Source organism: Aquarana catesbeiana, linkage group LG08 (assembly GCF_042186555.1).
Source record: "Aquarana catesbeiana isolate 2022-GZ linkage group LG08, ASM4218655v1, whole genome shotgun sequence".
NCBI lineage: Eukaryota > Metazoa > Chordata > Amphibia > Anura > Ranidae > Aquarana > Aquarana catesbeiana.
Window position 1 is genome coordinate 206,179,861 of NC_133331.1, and position 21,285 is coordinate 206,201,145.

The 21,285-nt window shown below is 40.5% G+C and overlaps 1 protein-coding gene across 1 annotated transcript in view; it reads right to left on the minus strand.

The window, feature by feature from the left end:
* Positions 1–21,285, minus strand: part of RASGEF1A (RasGEF domain family member 1A) — a 651,322-nt gene that overhangs the window by 199,044 nt on the left and 430,993 nt on the right. The gene's annotated exons all lie outside the window — the stretch shown is intronic.

A 21,285-nucleotide genomic window follows, 5' to 3' on the forward strand; every position in this document is an offset into this window, starting at 1 on the left:
AATACTATATTAAGCAGCATGTGTGAGAGAAGGTAAAATACGTAGGCATTCTGGATGCCCCTTTTCTCATATGGAATGGAAAAAGCAGCAAAATAAACATGGCTGCTATGTGGTTATAGCTGAACTACAAGCTGAGCTTAAGCTGGCGATCGATGGAACGAAGTTCGGGTCGTTCCGCAAGGACCAGCCGAATTTCAATCCATCAATGTCCATTCCCGTTCAAGGGTAGATCACCTCCTCATGAATGGGACTGCTGGTAAATTTTTGTTCGATCAGTGTATGCAACCAATCAGCTGCAGCGATGATCAGTGTATTTTATATTTTGGCAGCATAGCAGTCCCGATGTCAGAATAAATAACATAGCGGGGAGGATTCCTACAGCTGATAGCTGATCAAAATAAAAAGATAAAAAATTATCCATATATATCCAGCTTAAGTAGTTAACATTGTTAGCTTAGTTTTTAAACACATGATTGCATCACTGTAGAAAATGAATCACTGAAGGGGTTTGTAAAAACTAGATGCACTCAGCATCGTACCAACTAGATACTATAACAACTTTTAATAAAGCTCTCTTAAAAAAAAAAAAAAAAAAAAAAAAAAAAAAAAACAACTTTCTTTAATGAAACCATTCACACCCTACACATGACAAAATGTTAGGAGGTACAGTGGAACCTTGGATTACGACCATAATCCATTCCAGGAGAATGCTTGTAATCCAAAGCACTCGCATGTCAAAGTGAGTTTCCCCATAGAAATTAATGGAAATGAAGATAATTTGTTCCGGATTGACATCTATTGCATGCAATACCGCATGTGGCCAGAGAAGGGGGGTGGCGGAGAGCCTTGGAAACACTCGGGGACAGCTCGGCTGAACTCAGGAACCCTCGGAAAGGCTCCGAAATACTCCGTTCCCAAGTGGTTCCGAGTATTTACGAACGGCTCTGAATGTCACCGGTGCCCCCGCATATCTGGCCAAATGCGGTACTGCACACCCCATTGGCTTGATTACTGCTCGTTTTGCAAGACAACACTCGCAAACCGAGTCAGGATTTAAAAAAAAAAAGTTGCTAGTCTTTCAAAACGCTTGTTAACCGCGTTACTCGTAAACCAAGGTTCCACTTTATACTTTTTCCTCCCTTTTCTCCAGTACTTGAGGAAAACTCAGAAGTGACCCCTGCAAGCCCTCAGTGGGGGAGATAATGGACTATCTCAGGACCCAAATTTTAGACAGTTGAGGTATAAAAAAAACTTTTGATTTAAACACATATGTATTAAGGGACATAAATCCCCAATTTTGGATAAAACAGCAATAGGTGATAACATCATCAATCATACAGAATACAGACAGTTCTAGCTGGTAGCATGATATCCTCAGACATACGCTAAGGACGTAGAACATATAAATTCTCGATGCACTGTACATCTTCTACATGTTTTATGGCTATAGCCACTTCTTCAGGAGGTGTTATAGAAAGTATCAGCTAAAACAGAACAAAAAATTACATTAGAACAGTGTGGAAATAAATTGTTATGACCAGGGGAATAGTCACTTATTTGCTTACCCAAGAGGAACCAGCACTAGAACGGTAGTCGAGACAAGGACAACATAACTGTCTAATATTTGGGTACTGAAATAATCTATTATCTCCCCCACTAAGGGCTTGCAGGGGTCGCCCCTGGTTTTTCCTCAAGTATCAATATTAGGATGATGGTACCCCCACATCTTCAAACCATTCATACGGATAGAGGCTTATACTTTTTCATATGCCATCTTTCTTATACCATCATATGCAGCCAACTGTGCCCATCATATGCAGCCTCTGTGCCCAGCAAATGCAGCCAACTGTGCCTATCATATGCAGCCTCTGTGCCCATAATATGCAGTCACTGTGCACTGCCCGCCCGCCCACTGTCTGCCCTGCACATACCCCATCTTGTTGGCGGGTCAGGCAGCGGGTGGCGGTGGCGAGCTGTGGGACGGGTAGCACGGGTCAGGCAATGGCTATTGTGTCCTCCCTGCGACGCTTCTTCCTGTTCTGCTAGGGCGTCAATGGGATCCCCTCTGCCTTCAGCCAATCAGGTGATCAGTATTTGATCTGCGCCTCCTGATTGGCAGAGAGGCAGTTCAGTGTTAGAAAAGCAAGTATTCATTTGCTTTGCTAACACACTTGGGTGGACTCCAAGCACAATGCTCAGCGCTCGCAGTTCACCTTTTTTGAAGCCTATTAGAGCCTATGGCTCTAATCAGGTGCTTCAAAAAAACACCCCCGCCGCTGTAATTCAGGCGCCCGGTGTCCGAAAAGGGAGCCGACACCTGAATAGGGGGTGGCTATATGGGCCATGGATAGATTCATGCAATGCATGAATCTATCCATTTTACATAGAGGGGGTGGCTGGAGAGAGGGGGCAGGGCCCGTGCGCTCCTAATGGATGCACTGCCACTGGACCAATCTCCTTTGAATGTTCACCCACTGTTTAAAAACAATCACAACATTTTTTTTATGTAGCGGTACCCCTGTAGGGGCTACTGAAAGTTGTGGCCCACCTGTCACCCTGCCCCAGCCCAGGATTCACTTCACTAACCTTGGAGACAATGAACAGTCCATGTGCTTTTTTTTTTTTTTTGTAATTTTGTTGAGGGTTTTGATCTTGGATAGGGATGGGAATATATGGGATGCCCAGTACAACAAGCAATTGGTTGATTGTATATCAGTTTGGACAACTATATACACTTGGCTACTCCGGTTTCCTCCAGCACATCTCTTGCTTGCAGACTGTTACTCTGTCTCTCTCTCTCTCTCTCTGTCTCCTGCACAACACTTAACAGGCACAACTAGCACATGATTAGGCCCAACTCTGACTCAGTCAGGCCCTAGAAATTGCCATTTGCAGGTAGGGATCACAGGTCCATTTTTAATGTAGCAGAAATACAATAGGAAGTCTTTAGTGCTAGCTGTCCTATGGTGGACTACTGCTCCCAGCAATTCCTGTTCAGGCCCTGCCAGCCCTCCTGGCCACAGTTACCCGACTTCACTGCCTGTGACATTGGAATCCTCCCTACTGGCTCCACACCCAGCTCCGTTTCCTCTCAGTCCTCCCGACTGCCCATGTCACTTACCAGCCCTCCTGGCTGCAAACCGGTGGTTCCCTCTTGAAGACTTGCCCGGCAGTACCAGTTTCCACTGTCCTCTCTGACTCCTCTCTGTGTCTCCTGTTCAGATCCTTCATGTGTTCTTGAAGGAATACATCCTGCATCCGAGTCACCAGGCCCAAGGTCACCCCCCCCAGAATGGGGAGCTCCTTAAAGGCCCCGACAGCCTAGTACTCCAACCTTAGTTCTTCCACCAGACAATTCCTTCCCAGCTGGGCTGACCCTGGGTATATCAAGGAGGCCTGCCTCCTGCCAATCCTAGTTGGGGATTGGTCAGAGCTCCCTGAGCCACCCCAAACAGCTCCACCTCTCTTCCCCACCTCTGTTCTAGAATCCTTTAGAAGCCAGAGGGAGGTAACAGAGAAGTTATGCTATCTGTGAGTCACCAGCCTACTCTGAGCCACTCCCATCCCACACAGATCAAAACAAATAGGCCTAGCTTCTAGCTAGGCCTGCCTAAATTTACCTGCACTCACCAAAAATCTACCTTTAGCACCTACCTAGGTAGAGGGTGCTAAATTTATTAACCGGATCACCATTAATCCCACTCTTGTGCTAAGGTGACCAGCCAAAAAAAGCTCAGAACCAGTGTTGCAGCCCTCACTATATCAGGGTCTTTGCAGTCATCCCTTGAATTGCCAAATCAAGAACTGTGGACAATCTAAACAAAGAATAATAGACCTGGGGAGCGCATACCCTAGTAGTGCAATACACTTCTTTATTAAGCAAAGATAAAATGACACATAATGCACTCATATGCTCCTGGAATGACACCAAGCTCATCACACAACTGTGAGAATCCACCTTCATAAACCCTGTATAGATGTCACTAGATGCAATGAACTTGGCTAAAGGCTCCTTTCCCAGTGCTTGTGGGTTAGGAAAGCAAGAGAAGAATGGAGAGCCGTCCGCAATAGCGGCTTGTGTACGACAAACGCAGAGATTATGGAGGACCATACAGCATAGAGCAGCGTGCACCCGAAAAAAGATGTGCAGGTTGCCGTAGGTTTGAGGTCACGGGCCATGGGTTGAGCATCCCTGGTTTATTATATGAGTTCATTTCAAATGTTGGCGTTTAGAGTAAATGGAACAAGTATTCATTATCAAAAGAGAGAGATTCCAGCACTTCCTCCTTAATGTTAACTGTTAAAGTGGTTTTTAATAAAGCGTAACTCCACTTTTGTTGAAAAAACATTCCCCTCTGTGATCTATGTACATTGCACAAATTATAACAACCTTTGTTGCAGATTCCTACCTTTTGTTATTCTGAAGGAATCCCTGTTTGTTCCTCTGTGCCTCTGTTCTGAGTGGGTCTAATGGTAGTGGTTTCATAATTACCAACAGCTGTGCACCTGCAGGGCTCTAATGAGGAAATCTGCTGGGCCTGCATCCCTTTAGACGTGTTCCTATTGGAAGTATCTCACCAAACATGACATTTTTGTTGCAGGGGATGAGATCTGCCTGAGATCTGCCTGAGATCTGACTTGTATACACACTGTAAGAAAACCAGGCGAATATTTTCATCCTAAGAATCTTCGTACGATTTTCATATAGTGTGTACACAACTTTCGACAGCCGAATCCAAATTTTTGTCATAGGGGAAAGGACAGCAATTTTTGTTTAATGTGTACCGTTTTCATATTTTTTTCCTACAAGAAAAATCAGAAAAGAGAAACTGCGCATGATCAGAAACAATAAACAACAAAAAAAAGGCTTTGTCATATGAGAGTTTTCGTGCAAATTTTTGTTTATCAGTTCCTATTTGCTGTGAGACATTGAGAAAACTCGGGTGAACATTCGCCCAATTTTTTTATAGTATGTACCCCACTTTAGGCAGACTTTTGGGAAAATTGGTGAGCCAGTCACACAAGCAGGACATGATGTTTCTGGGGGGTGGTCAGTACACACTCTGGGGGTTATTTACGAAAGGAAAATCCACTTTGCACTGCAAGTGCACTTGGAAGTAAAGTCGCTGTAGATCCGAGGGGGACATGTAAGGAAAATAAAAAACAGCATTTTAGCTTGCACAGACATGATTGGATGATAAAATAAGCAGAGCTTCCCCTCATTTCAGATCTACCCCTCAGATTTAGAGCGACTGCACTTCCAAGTGCACTTGCAGCGCAAAGTGGATTTGCCTTTCGTAAATAACCCCCTCTGTGTACAGAACACCTCCAGGTAGTCATATTGCATTGCATTTTCAGATAATTACCACGCCTGCAGATTGAAAACGAAAGGTGATTTTTAATAACATTTAATTACAATATGACTTATGTCGCAATTGTATGCACTATATTTTTTCTTTATTTGCTGTGTTTACCCTTTAAGGTTTTTCACCTCATTCTATGCATTAAGGTGAAAAGCCTTCTGTGCTGCAGAACCCCCCCCCCCCCCAGCCCTCCTTATTCTTAGCTGAGCCCGATCCAACGATGTGCACGCCGCTGTCTCCTTCCTCCCAATAGACACAGATATGGCGGCTTGGGAGCGAGCACGCACAGGTGCCCCCATGGAAAGTGGCTTTCTATAGGGGCATTTGCCGAAGAGGAGGAGCCTGGAGCGCTGACAGGGGATCCCAGAAGAAGAGGATAGGGGTTGCTCTGTGCAAAACCATTGCACAGAGCGGGTAAGTATATCATATTTGTTATTTTAATTTAAAAAAAAATGAAGCTTTAATATCACTTTAACATTAACTTTTCAAAGTACCTTCTGTGCTGCAGCTGCCCCTAGACCTCCCCCCCTTTTCCGCCACTGTCTCTCTCCTCATTGGACAGATTGATAGCAGTGGGAGCGATTGGCTCTTGCTGCTGTCAATCAAATCCAGTGACACAGGAGCGAGGGGCGGGGCCAAATTCAGCTTTTCCTAGTTGCTCCGGATGAAGAGGAGGGGTCTGGAGTGCCCATGGGGGACCCCAGAAGAGGAGGTTCCAGGCTGCTCTGTGCAAAACCCTTACACAGAGCAGGTAAGTATAACATGTTTCTTATTTTTTTTTAAGAAAAAAAAAGCTTTATAAATACTTTAATGTTTTCACTTTACTGTTTTTAGAGTTATGTAATCCTTTGCAGTGGCCTGCAGCCAGTGTGATTCTAGGCTGTGTACCTTTATGTTGTCTCTCAGGAAACACTAGGACTGATGTTCTCAGATCTTTAGATTGGAAACAAAAGGAGCTATTTGCAGTATAGTGTTTATGCCTATATAAAATGAATAGGCTCTCTACAGGCTGGCTATATTTGGTCTGACTAGAAATTAACTTAAAGGTTAATTCCCAGAACTAGAAATGGACTTAAAGTTTAACGCTCAAAAAAATATCAAATAAAAAAGTAATAATATAGCATTTAAATTACAATTGCTACACAAGCCATGTTGTACTTTAAATGTTATTAAAATGTACCTTTCCCTACTGTATTGTGACATATTTTATATATATATATATATATATATATATATATATATTCGGGCAAAAAAGTATTTAGTCAGCCACCAATTGTGCAAGTTCTCCCACTTAAAAAGATGAGAGAGGCCTGTAATTGTCATCATGGGTATACCTCAACTATGAGAGACAAAATGTGGAAACAAAGCCAGACAATCACATTGTTTGATTTTTGAAAGAATTTATTTGCAAATTATGGTGGAAAATAAGTATTTTGTCAATATCAAAAGTTCTTCCCAGTACTTTGTTATAGATCCGTTGTTGGCAATGACAGAGGTCAAACGTTTTCTGTAAGTCTTCACAAGGATGTCACACACTGTTGCTGGTATGTTGGCCCATTCCTCCATGCAGATCTCCTCTAGAGCAGTGATGTTTTGGGGCTGTCGCTGGGCAACATGGACTTTCAACTCCCTCCAAAGGTTTTCTATGGGGTTGAGATCTGGAGACTGGCTAAGCCACTCCAGGACCTTGAAATGCTTCTTACGAAGCCATTCGTTCCCCAGGCGGTGTGTTTGGGATCATTGTCATGCTGAAAGACTCAGCCATGTTTCATCTTCAATGCCCTTGCTGATGGGAGGAGGTTTGCACTCAAAATCTTACCATACATGGCCCCATTTATTCTTTCATGTACACGGATCAGTCGTCCTGTTCCTTTTGCAGAGACACAGCCCCAAAGCATGATGTTGCCATCCCCATGTTTCACAGTAGGTATGGTGTTCTTTAGTTGCAACTCAGCACTCTCTCTCCTCCAAACACGACAAGTTGTGTTTCTACCAAACAGTTCTACTTTGGTTTCATCTGACCATATGACATTCTCCCAATCCTCTTCTGGATCATCCAAATGCTCTCTAGCAAACCTCAGACGGGCCCAGACATGTATTGGCTTAAGCAGGGGGACACGTCTGGCACTGCAGGATCTGAGTCCCTGGCGGCGTAGTGTGTTACTGATGGTAGCCTTTGTTACGTTAGTTCCAGCTCTATGCAGGTCATTCACTAGGTCCCCCCGTGTAGTTCTGGGATTTTTTCTCACCGTTCTTGTGATCATTTTGACCCCACGGGGTGAGATCTTGCGAGGAGCCCCAGATCGAGGGAGATTTGTTATTCTAACATGATAACAATCCCAAACACACCCCCAAGAAATTTTGTTTCTGGTGTCCTTAGACAGCTCTTTGGTCTTCACCATAGTGGAGTTTGGAGTGTGACTGTTTGAGGTTGTGGACAGGTGTCTTTTATACTGATAAGTTCAAATAGGTGGCATAAATAACAGGTAATGAGTGGAGGACAGAGGAGCCTCTTAAAGAAGAAGATACAGGTCTGTGAGAGCCAGAAATCTTGCTTGTTTGTAGGTGACCAAATACTTATTTTCCACCATAATTTGCAAATAAATTCTTTCAAAAATCAGACAAGGTGATTGTCTGGATTTGTTTCCACATTTTTTCTCTCATAGTTGAGGTATACCTATGATGACAATTACAGGCCTCTCATCTTTTTAAGTGGGAGAACTTGCACAATTGGTGGGTGACTAAATACTTTTTTTGCCCGACTATATATATATATATATATATATATATATATATATATATATATATATATATATATATATATATATATATATATATATATATATATATATATATATATATATATATATATATATATATATATATATATATATATATATATATTTATATATTTATATATTTTCTATATAAATATATTATATATATATATATATATATATATATATATGTATATATACAGTGGGGACGGAAAGTATTCAGACCCCCTTAAATTGCAGCCATTTGCTAAAATCATTTAAGTTCATTTTTTTCCTCATTAATGTACACACAGCACCCCATATATATATATATATATATATATATATTTTTTTTTTTTTTTTTTTCAATGAGTATTTCTATGACTCCATAGGGTTATTTGAGGACTTAATTTCTTCTTTATATGTTTGCTTACTCATGCTTATACAGTATCTCACAAAAGTGAGTACACCCCTTACATTTTTGTAAATATTTTATTATATCTTTTCATGTGACAACACTGAAGAAATTACACTTTGCTACAATGTAAAGTAGTGAGAGTGCAGCTTGTATAACGGTGTAAATTTGCTGTCCCCTCAAAATAACTCAACACACAGCCATTAATGTCTAAACCGCTGGCAACAAAAGTGAGTACACCCCTAAGTGAAAGTGTCCAAATTGGGCCCAATTAGCCATTTTCTCTCCCCGATGTTATGTGACTCGTTAGTGTTACAAGGTCTCAAGTGTGAATGGGGAGCAGGTGTGTTAAATTTGGTGTTATCACTCTCTCACTCTCTCATTCTGGTCACTGGAAGTTGAACATGGCCTAGGTTATAAGAAGATTGTCAAGACCATGAAACTGAGCTGCAGCATGGTGGCCAAGACCATACAGCGGTTTAACAGGACAGGTTCCACTCAGAACAGGCCTTGCCATGGTTGAGTGCAGGTGCTCAGCATCATATCCAGAGGTTGTCTTTAGAAAATAGACGTATGAGTGCTGCCAGCATTGCTGCAGAGGTTGAAGGGGTGGGGAGTCAGATTGTCAGTGCTCAGACCATACGCCGCACACTGCATCAAATTGGTCTGCGTGGCTGTCGTCCTAGAAGGAAGCCTCTTCTAAAAATGATGCACAAGAAAGCCTGCAGTTTGCTGAAGACAAACAGACTCAGGACATTGATTAGTGGAACCATGTCCTGTGATCTGATGAAACCAAGATAAAGTTATTTTGTTCAGATGGTGTCAAGCGTGTGTGGTGGCAACCAGATGAGTAGAAAGACAAGTGTGTCTTGCCTACAGTCAAGCATGGTGGTGGGAGTGTCATGGTCTGGGGCAGCATGAGTGCTGCCAACACTGGAGAGCTACAGTTCATTGAGGGAACCATAAATGCCAACATGTACTGTGACATACTGAAGCAGAGCATGATCACCTCCCTTCAGAGACTGGGCCGCAGGGAAGTATTCTAACATGATAACAATCCCAAACACACCCCCAAGAAGACCACTGCCTTGCTAAAGAAGCTGAGGGTAAAAGTGATGGACTGGCCAAGCATGTCTCCAAACCTGAACCCTATTGAGCATCTGTGGGCATCCTCAAACAGAAGGTGGAGGAGTGCAAGGTCTCTAACATCCACCAGCATCATTATGTCATCATGGAGGAGTGGAAGAGGACTCCAGTGGCAACCTGTGAAGCTCTGGTGAACTCCCTGCCCAAGAGGGTCAAGGCAGTGCTGGAAAATAATGGTGGCCACACAAAATATTGACACTTTGGGTCCAATTTGGACATTTTCACTTAGGGGTATACTCACTTTTGTTGCCAGCGGTTTAGACACTAATGGCTGTGTGTTTAGTTATTTTGAGGGAACAGCAAATTTACACATTTATCTCTGTATCACTTTTATGTTATATTGCCCCGACAGAATATCCAGATTTTTTCTCTCTTGTAGTATGTGTGTTGCTATTGTTTTTGTATTTTTCTTTATATAATAAAGACTAAATAAAAACTAAAAAAAATAAAATAGAATTATCTTATCTTTTCAATCTTCAGCTGCTGTAATTTTCTGTAAAGTTAAATGCAATATGGCAACCTGCAGCTGCTCTGTAAACAGAAGTTCTCCAAAAATGTAATGTACTGCTTGTGTGATTAGCTCAGTGATTTTCTGCAGTGTGCATTAAAATACAGTTCAAATTTTAGTCTCCTTGTAATAGAAATGTAAGATTTAGTGAGATACGCCTAAGCGATAATCACTTCAAAAGGGATGCTGACACTGCAGCTTTCCTCATCAGAACGCAAAAAGTGCTTTAGTTGATTATAAGCTAAAATATAATCAGAGGTGATTGTTTTTTTTTGTGTTACACTCTCCTAACCAAATACCATTATAACGATCTTTTGGTGGACCTCCTTATGTGTTGGGCCATATCAATGCTTTTCACACAGCTAAAATAGCAATTTAATGAGGTTCGCTGGTTTGAATCTCAACCACGACACCGCCTGCTTGAAGTTTGCATGTACTCCCTGTGCCTGGGTGGGTTTCCTCCGGGTACTCTGGTTTCCTCCCACACTCCAAAGACATGCTGGTAGGTTAATTGGATCCTGTCTAAATTGGCCCTAGTATATAGTGAGTTAGGTACCTTAGATTGTAAGCTCCTTGAGAGTAGGGACTAATGTGAATGTATAAAGTATATGTATATGTATATATATATATGTAAAAGTGCTGCGTAAACTGACGGCGCTATACAAGTACCTGAAATAATAATAATAGTTACGGATATATTCTCCATTTATTCTTTCTAATTGTCTTATAGGTTTACTGCCTTTTTGGTTAATTGTACATTAAAGAGTTATTCATTTTAAATATTTAATAAGCATTGCATTCCAAAAACCTGAAGATCATAAAGAGGTCAGCGCGGGTCTTGCTGAGCCACAGACAAATTCATTACATTGCAGACCTTTGTTAAATCGAAATACCAGCCGTTGTATTTTACACAATGCTTCTTAAAAACAGCTTAAGCCTCTAGAACATTGTTCTTTAGCTGCATGACTCACAAAATGTCTTTGTTTTGCTCCCACATTGAATAAGAGAAAAACAAAAGCACATAAAAATGACATCCATTCTCGGATTGTGACTCCTGCACAATGAAGCAAGAACACTGAAGACATAAGTGATCACAAGAAAGTTATGTACTGTACACAAGGCAGAAGTACAAGTAAACAGGGTTACTAAGGGGCTATTTTGTTGCCTTTAAACCAGCATACAATTGTATTATCTCTTAAGCCGCGTACACACGATCGGACTTTCCGACGGTAAATGTGTGATGACAGGCTGTTGGCGGAAAATCCGACCATTTGTACGCTCCATCGGACAATTGTTGTCAGATTTTCTGCGGACAAATGTTGGATAAAAGGTTTTTAAATTATCTGCAGACAAATGTCTGTTGTCAGATTTTCCGAGCGTGTGTACACAAGTCCGTCGGACAAAAGTCCAAAGTACAAACACGCATGCTCGGAAGCAAGGACGAACCGGAAGTGGTCGGTCTTGTAAACTAGCGCTCGTAATGGAGAATTAACATTCGTGGCGTGGCAAATTATGAAATCTCGAAATGCAGCGCACAATTCTCTTCTTCTTTAATGGGATAATAATGAAGCTGCTTTGCTGGTGATACTGATGGAGTTATCGCAAACGAATTTTCAAAGGCTTTTTTTTTCTAGTGATATCAAGAATAATATTATTATGCTTTATTTTTCCGGCAAGTTACCACAACACCATTATCCCGTAGTTTTTAAGATCAAAGATACAACTATGTTGGTGTCCCTTGTCAATTTTACATTGTATTTTTTTAAATGTAACTGCCTACTCCCAAACTGTCATTTGAAGTAAAACAAATAGCCAAGTATTATTCTCCACAATTTTTTATTGTGCAAAAAAAAAAAGAAAACAAATACAATTAGTCATGCTATCTGCCAATAGAACTTAACCAAAAAGTACATTCTATGCATCCAAAAATATATAAAATATAACAAATCAAATCATTATTATTCAACCAAAAAATAAAATAAAAGTCTCATGCATGTGTCCTACTTCTTAATATAGGGGGTCAACAATGCCAAGAGTTGGTGAAAGCAGGGGTCTGTCATCCGGAGATAATTCCGAAAATCATCCGGATTAGTCTCCTGGAGCTCCCACAGCAAAGGCATTTGACATAATTGGTCACTATTAATAAAACAACCAATTTTTGGTCCAAGAACTCCTCCTCCTCCTGTTCCTGGACTGGACTTGGGTCAAATGCAATAACTCCAAGGCCAATGATAAATAACAAGTTTTCTCTTTCAATTCCACAACATGTCTGGTTGACGAACGGCCGTTCAGAAACAAACTGAAAAGCACAAACTGAAAAGCGCAAATTCAAAAGTGCTAAATGAAAAGCGCGAAATGAAAAGCGGGAATCAACACTCACCAAACTTCTACTAATACGAAATTAGCAGAAGGAGCCCAAAGGGTGGTGCTAAATAGCTGAAAAACCACGTAGTATGTCAGTACGTTTGTGTTTGTTGGCCGACAATTCCTTGCCGTTTGTATGCAAGACAAAATCCAGGCACACGCCTTCGGACAAAAGTCAGAGGTTTTGTCCGTGGAAAATCCGATCGTGTGTACTAGGCCTAAGGGTCCTTTCCAATCAGGTCCGCCTGTCGGTATGGAGTGACGGATTTCAGTGGACACATGTCCGCTGACAACCGCCGCCATCCCATTCGATCCTGCCCGCAATATCCAGATGGTTGGTGGTAGTTTTTTCCATCTGTCTGGCGAATCGGAACAGATAGGATGAAAATGGACAGGCGAAGTATAAAAAAAAAATGGATAGGGTAGTCCTATGTATTTCTTCAAATGGCCAATCCCAGAAGACTGCTTAGGCTCAATTAGGGATTTGTGACTTTATAATGGAAGAGTTTTCTTTGCTGATTTACTGAGATTTATGCATGCTCATTTTTCATTCACTGTTTATTTGATTATATTATGTGGATTGTTGTGTCGTTCTATATGTACTAAGGACTTGGTAACATGGGAACGGCTTTTTTTCCGGTTAAAATAAAATATTTGAGAAAAAGAAACGGGACAGGCGGTCTGTTTCCACCCGATATCCACATAATGGAGAGCGGGACTGTGTTCATGTCAGGTCTGCACAGCGGAGCGGACAGGATCTGTCATCCGCCTGCTCAGCAGGGATCAGTAGAGCGATCCATCTTCAGGACGGAGGTACCCGTGTAAAAGGGGCCTCACAAAAACGTTTATTACATTTTTACAAAATAATACAAAGAAGTTTATAATAACTATTGGCAAAACAATACAATATAGTTTGCAAAAAATACTTTGAAATTGCCAAGCTGTTCATTTAAAAAGACAAGGTTCAAAAACACAATAGATAGACATTAGAAAACCCAAAGCAAGCTATTGTTAATAGGAATGTAATTGTTCCCCTGAATAGAGAAGAAACATATTTTTAAATAAAAGCTTTACTAATGTGAATATATGGAAATACCCTATGTATGCTTTAAATCTGGAAATTTTTACTTAAAACTGTACCCCACTGAAGTCTATGGTAGGTGAATCTTGATATTCAGTTATGGTCATTTTCAAGGCTAATGCCGCATACACACAGGCGGACTTTTCGACAACAAAAGTCCCATGGTCTTTCCGACTGACTTTCGACGGAGTTTCAACAGACTTTCTAACGACCGGACTTGCCTACACACGATCACACCAAAGTCCGAAGTCCAAAGTGATTCGTACGTGATGACGTACGACTGGACTAAAATAAGGAAGGATTTTTCGACCGGACTCGAGTCCGTCGGAAAGATTTGAAGCATGTTCCAAATCTAAAGTCTGTCAGATTTTCGACTGAAAACGTCTGCTGCAGGTCCGATGAAGCCCACACATGGTCGAATTGTCCGCCAGACTCGGTCCGTCGGACCAGTCCGGTCGAAAAGTCCGCTCGTGTGTACACGGCATAACAGACAAGATAGACATACTATACAGCACGGAGAGAGTCCTCCATTTAATGTGACCTCCAAGGTGACATGAAAAACACACCAATCATTTTAGTGTCATTCTTTGGATTTGTCTTTAAAGCTGAACTTCAGTCATTTTTTTCATCTTTACATCTATTAAATCTTCTGCCCTTGTTGTTTTAACTTTGGATAGTAAAACATTTTTTTCTGCCGGTAAATACCTTATACAGCCCACTTGCTGTTTCTTGTCTGGAAAAATGCCTAGGCACAGCTCTCTCTCACTCTCCTCAGAGTTTGCCAGGAAGAGAGGGGAGGTGAGTCATAAGAGGGCCAATGAGAGCTGCAGAGCTGGAGGTGTGCCTCCGTGTGTCTGTGTAAATCTAGGAAGTGAACAGGCAGCAGCTTCATTTGCCCACAGTTAAAATAGTTGCAGCCAGACTCAGTGGAAGGAGATTTCTGCAGCATATTTGGCAAGTACAGACTCACAGTATATATAAAATAATATGTAAAGTGGTTGGAGGGAAACTTCAGAATGGCAAAGATGTTTTTATTACAAATTATGTGAGCAGACTGCAGTTCCTCTTTAATCTGTATGTGGTGCTGCAGAACAGCACAGTTTTAACATGGTGATTGACTCTGTACGCTGGCATTATATATTTTGCATGTGTAATAGATTTTTTTACCTTCAATTTTCAACTTGGCTTAAATACAGCAGCATCCTATGGCCTGTGCTACACCAAAGTAGCAGGTACATAGCTACTGTAATTTAGCCTAGAAGGTCATATGCCAACACCATTATCTTGCACAGAAGGGGGTGTGTGTGTGTGTGTGTGTGGGGGGGGCAGGAGTATAGAGTATATGAGCCTAACTTTCATTTTAAGTGAAGTTCCGCTTCAAGTTACAGTATTCCTCTAGCAACTGAGTTCACCTGGCTCCCCCTCCCAGCAGTGACTCAACAAATCAGCTCTCCTTGCCCTCTCCCCCTCCTAGCAGTGACTTAGTAGCCCCGAAGCCTTCTAATCTCCCCTAAGAGCTCCGAGGGGGGAATGGGTAACTGATAGAATTATTTTGATGACTTCAGTGCTCTTGTTGTATATTTTGCAGCTTAATTTCTCCACCAAGCCTGCAGCAACTGATGTAATTTAAGACATGTTTTGAAGCACATTTGATGCCTGCTAATAATATGTAAATGCATGAATGTCCATGGCATAGCCACGGCTCAGTTTAAAGGAACATTTTCTCTGAGATTTCTGTGAGCAGCACTATAATATTTTAGCACTTACAGCTTTTAATTTTTTTCAGCCACTGGTTGACAACTTGAAAAGTAGCACCAGTGAAAAAACAAGGAACACATGTAATCCTAAGCCATAGGAGAACAGGAGAAGTGCCAAAATCTTTTGGGTACATAAACTGATGTTAAACATTTTTTTCTTTTTCAGGATCTAGTACTACTTAACCAAAGAAGCACAGCGAGGTAACGTGGGAAGGGATGTTGTGTGACACTTAAGTCAAGAAGAAAATATATATTTTTATTATATTGGGACTTTATATGAAAGGCCTCCATCCAGCCATGAAACGCGTCGAGACACTAGTAGCTGCGCTCTATTTTTACCAATACACCTATATTCAATCAGCCATATTGATCAGACATCCTATGGCTTTAGGTTCTATATACAACTCAATATGGGGTTTTGCCCCCCTGCAGGTTCTGTGGTGGAGTTAACTTGGAGACTATCTGTCATTAACTATTTTTTATATAATTGTATCATCCCTACATGTGCATGAATGTATATATATGAACTTTACAATGTCAATTAATTTAGTTGTGTATTATTGTTTACTATTTTTGGTTTTATATGATTCTGTATCTCTTAGTATCAACTGTAGTTATCCAATTGCACCGTGTCAGTTACTATCATGATGCATTACTGTTTTATCCATGTTACTAAGTTTATCAACTAATAAATATCAATATATTTTTATATATTTTTACAATCATTGTAATCTTTTGCCGCCACAAGCTTCATTTAAAGTCACAACCTTTGCCCCCCTCCTTTTGTCACTTAAGTCAAGAAAGAAACATACATAGGAAGTCTGTGGCAAGCAGTCAAAGAAGTTACTGGTGGATAGGCAAATAATTAGGACTAGGGAGAGTTTACTGAAAATTCACTTATCCAGGATTGAGATCTTGTGATACAATTGTCACCCTTGGGGTGGAACATATTGTACATTTGTAGGCGAAGATACTTCTACCTTTCCACTTCAGAACACAATAGTGAGCTCCTTATGGCTTCGTACTTTTGCAACCATGAGGTCTCATGGTAACTTCTAAACATGTTTTCTAAATGCTTCTTGTCACTTTTATATTGTACATGGTCATTCGGCACTCATTTTTCAAGCTCTGATAGTGGTAGCGTGTTGGGGTGACATTGCATCCTCAGAATTAGGACAAGCCAACAAGCCATCAGGTAGCTGAAGGCTGTTGTAGCATGCCATTTTTAGGCCTTACTAAATCCTCCAGTTTTGCGCAAAGTAAATGACCAAAAAGCAGGGCGATTCAGAAGTCATCCCTCTAATAATGATGGTACACTTATCACTCGGCAATGAAGAACACTCAAAGCTGCTCATTTTTGACCCCTGCTTGGGTATAAGGAAAGAGTTAAGGTCACTACTGGTATTTCTACTGACAAAAAAGCTTGATTGGTGCTACCTACTGTTTCTCATCAACCCCTTTCAAATTACCCTATTTGTCTTTACTGTTTTTTTCTGAACTGGCTTTATACTGGCTCCATACAACAACATACAGTCAAAGAAAGTTTTAGTCTTTTACTCCTTTCACAGTATTTCAATGTAGGGTGGCGTAAGACTTTCTAGACTATACTGCCTAGATTTCTGAAACAAGACATTCTTAACAGAAAAAGACAAAGGGGTTGATTTACTAAAGGCAAATCCACTGTGCACTACAAGTGTACTTGGAAGTGCTGTCACTTTAGATCTGAGGGGAAGATCTGGAATGAGGGGAAGTTCTGCTGATTTATGTCTGATCCAATCATGTGCAAGCAAAAATGTTTTTATTTTCCTTGCACTTGTAGTGCACAGTGGATTTGCCTTTAGTAAATAAACCCCATAGACACAACTCTGTAGCTCACCAACGTTGCTCCCCACACAGAGGAACCAAGATCAATTGGCAACTGGTCAGCCAAGTAAATATCCATTATTTTATGTGCAGTGGAAAAAGGATGACCTATCTGGGCCTTCTATTCCACATAAGATCTTCCAGATGTCAAGTTCTTAAGCACAACATATAAAAGAACCTGCAATAATACAACTGTCTATCCAATTTAACAGTTATTTCTCCACATCTAGAATGGGCAGGGCTACCAATCCTGCTCCACATTCGGACAGTATATGAGGTGTGAGATAAATTGATTGGATGCTTGGTCCCCAGCCAAGCCTCCCAAAGGGACAGGGGCAATAGGACTATATACCATATTTCAGTATATGAGGTGTGACAATTTAGATCCCAGAATGCCCGCGGCATAGCACTATGTTTTTGAGTCACACAGCCATTCGCACTCGAGCATGTTTTGATATGTTCTGACTTGCACTCGACTGACGCCTGGGTTGCAGACCTGTTGTCTCATTCTTCACGGAGCAATAGAAGAAATAACACGTGTGTGCGTTGCACTCTTTGCAGAAAAGGAGTGACAGGAATCTGGAGCAGCGGATTAACATCAAATTTTGCATGAAAATTGGCAAAAGTGCAAGTGCAGCTTTAGCTCTGTTACAACAGGCTTATGGTGAGCATTCCATGAAGAAATGTTTCTGAATGGCATAGATGGTTTAAGAAGGGGCAGGAAGATTTCCACCATGACGCAATAAGTGGGCAGCCAAAAACGCAAAGGACGGATGCAGATGTGGACAGGGTGGGAACCCCTGTATGCTCATGCTGGTGTGTTTTTTGATCACAAGGGGATAGTTCTTAGAACATGGCACAACAGTCAACCAACATTGTTACTTGGAAATTCTGAAAAGGTTATGGGATCTGTTCAGAGGAAAAGCCTGGAACTATGGCCTGACAAGTGGGTTCTCCACCACGACAATGCTCCTGGACAAACTGTTTTTTTTTTACAGTTCATTCCAGGAATTAAATTGTCACACCTCGTACAATTCACCTGGAGGGGATTTTTTTTTCTCCACAAAACCGAGTTTTGCTTTAAGACAGATAACCTGACCTTGTTTGCTATGTATATAAAAGATATTACAGAGAGCTATTTGTAGAATTTACAGCTGTCACACATGTTGCTGACCGCAGGTTACAGTCCTAAAATGTCAGACATTTTATTGCTATGTTTTAGGCAAAAGGCAGCTGCTGTATCAGATTCCTTGATGGAGGGAGCCGTGCTGTTATTGTACTCAGGTGGGTGTGAGCGTAGTGTAGCATGTCACTTGTCCATGTCATCATCGATGTAGGTGTATACCTTGTTCATACCCTATTAAGATTCCTGAGTGTTGTTTTGCTAGTCATTTATTTTTATTGTCATTCAACTTTGGCGTACAATTAGTAAGCATGTTTACAGCATTTGTATATACGTGAGATTAACATATTTTTCAGGTCAAATAATCCTCAGGTAAGACCTCAAGAAAACAAAAATACACCCACACTAAAATATCTTAACACTAACATTCTTAGATTAGGTGGAACATGGCAATTACCCATCCCTTACTTAATTACATAAGGTGAAAAAAATAATTAGACACTGAAGAAGAATAAAAGCTTGAAGGTAATCTGCTACAAAAATGTTCTTAGACATAGAATGCTCTAACATACATTAACATGTTTATATTGGATCTGTCATTCTATTACATTAAAGCTTTAGTGTAGCATGACATTCATGTTGGAAGAAGCCATTTGAAACAATTATGTGCATTATCCAGGGACAGAGGAGTGTTTAGCGTATAGTGGCACAGCATAGTGGTTAGTATTTCAGACTTACAGCACTGGGGGCCCTCGATCTGAGTCCCCATCAGGACAATATTCGCATTGGAGAAATTTTAATACATTTTTAATCTTGAGTCTATATACAGTAGACCCTGAGTGTTCAATAAATGTATCTAAACTGTCGTTAGATAGTAGTGCTTCAGGATTAATCGCTAAGAATCGAGATCGTGATTTTCTTTCCCCTCGCGATCTTAACAAAGCATTTTCCTGATTCTATGCAGAGTTCTCTGCTCAAGCCGACAGCTTGAAAAAAAAAAAAAAAAAAAAAGGCAGTCTGCCAAGTCTCACAACATTCCTCAGCTGCTGAGCTAACTATAAACATTGGAACGTTTTGTTCTTTAGATCAAAGGGATGAACTTCGGTCATTTTAACCACTTAAAGACTAAACCTTTTTCTGACACTTGTTGGTTTCCTTGTCAAAAGAAGTTTATTGAGTATACAATGTTATAAAGATACATAAAGTAAGTTTACAAGGATCTATAAAGTAAGCTCATTGTTTTACAGTAGGGTTTATATAGGTAAATATCAAGAAATTTCAAATATTAAACATTGGGTTCACGTAAACCTAAATTAAAGATATATATCATTTCCTTAGTTACTTTTGTAGGTATTTAAATGATTTATACCTACTATACATATTGTTTACAAGTAGAGTGTATATAGGTCAAATAAATTCTGATAATGAGCTTTAATCGTAAGGTGGAGAAAAGGAAAGAGAAAGAAGAAAAAGGGTTGAAAGGTAGAGGTATGGCCCACAAGGTTGTCCCGCTCGTCAGTTTATTATTCTTTTTAGTTCTCTTTGAAGCCTTAGAATGGGTGTCTCTGTAAGTCATTTAATCTGTTACCATGGCAACAGGACAGAGTCATTGAAGTTTGACAGGAACTGTTGTTTTATCCAAGGATGCCAAAGTTTTTCAAATTTTGGAATTTCATTTTGATCGATGGCTACCATCTTAGCATGGGACATTGTATTATTCATTCTGTGAATTGTTTCTGCTAGTACCAATGTAGGAGATTTCCATGCCTTAGCCACTGTTTGTTTTGCAGCCGTTATTAGTTGGATCATAAGTTTGAATTGAGAGAGTGTTAACCATTCCGGTTTTAGATTAAGTAAAGTTAAATATGGATCTGGTTGTATTATTTTTTTAAATATTTTAGATGCAATCACGAAGACTTCCTTCCAGAAGGTTTGGATTACTGGGCACGTCCACCATATGTGTAAATATGTGCCTATTTCTGGGCATCCTCGAAAACAAAGAGCTGAGGTATTAGGTGAATATTGTGCCACTCTAGCGGGTACAAGGTACCAGCGAGTTAGGACTTTATAATTTGTCTCTAGTGCTAAGATGTTGGGTGAAGATGACTTAGATGTGAGCCATATGTTAGACCAGTCCGTGTCTTCTAAAGTTCGTCCCAGGTCCTCCTCCCACCTCTGAACGTAAGAGGGTCTATTAAGATTTGCTACTCCATATAATTGATTATAAAGTGATGAAATTGTACCTTTAGCAAATGGATCTTTTGTACAGATTGATTCAAAAATGGATAATTGGGATAATGGTGTATCCCCCTTTAGGAATGGTGTATAGAAATTTTTGATTTGGAGATATCTAAATATCTCAGAGTTTGGTAGATCATATTTTTCTTTAAGCGATGGGAATGAAAGGAATGATTTAGATGCTATGAAGTCATTTAGTGTCTGAATGCCTGATGTTGTCCAAGCTTTAAAAGAATTTGGGTAGATCCATGCCGGATAAAAGGCCGGATTTCTAATAAAAGAAAGGAGAGGATTGTGTGGAGATTGTAACTGATATTTGGTTTTTAGTTTATCCCAGAGAGATAAGAAGTGTTTAGTTATGGGATTATGAATTTTAAAGCGGCCTTTAGGATCAAGCCATAATAAATTTGATATTAATAGAGGGTCATTTTCTGAAGCCTCTATAAATACCCATAATGGGATTTCCTGTTTTGCATGGTATTTGGACAGACTGGCCAAATGTGCTGCTCTGTAGTAGTTAGTAAAATTAGGGTATCCCAGGCCTCCTTTATTTTTGGGAAGATGTAGTGTGTGTATAGGTATACGTGGTTTAGAAGAGCCCCATATAAACGAAGTTGCTCTTTTTTGTACTATTCTCAAAAAATAGGAAGGAATTGGAATAGGGAGGACAT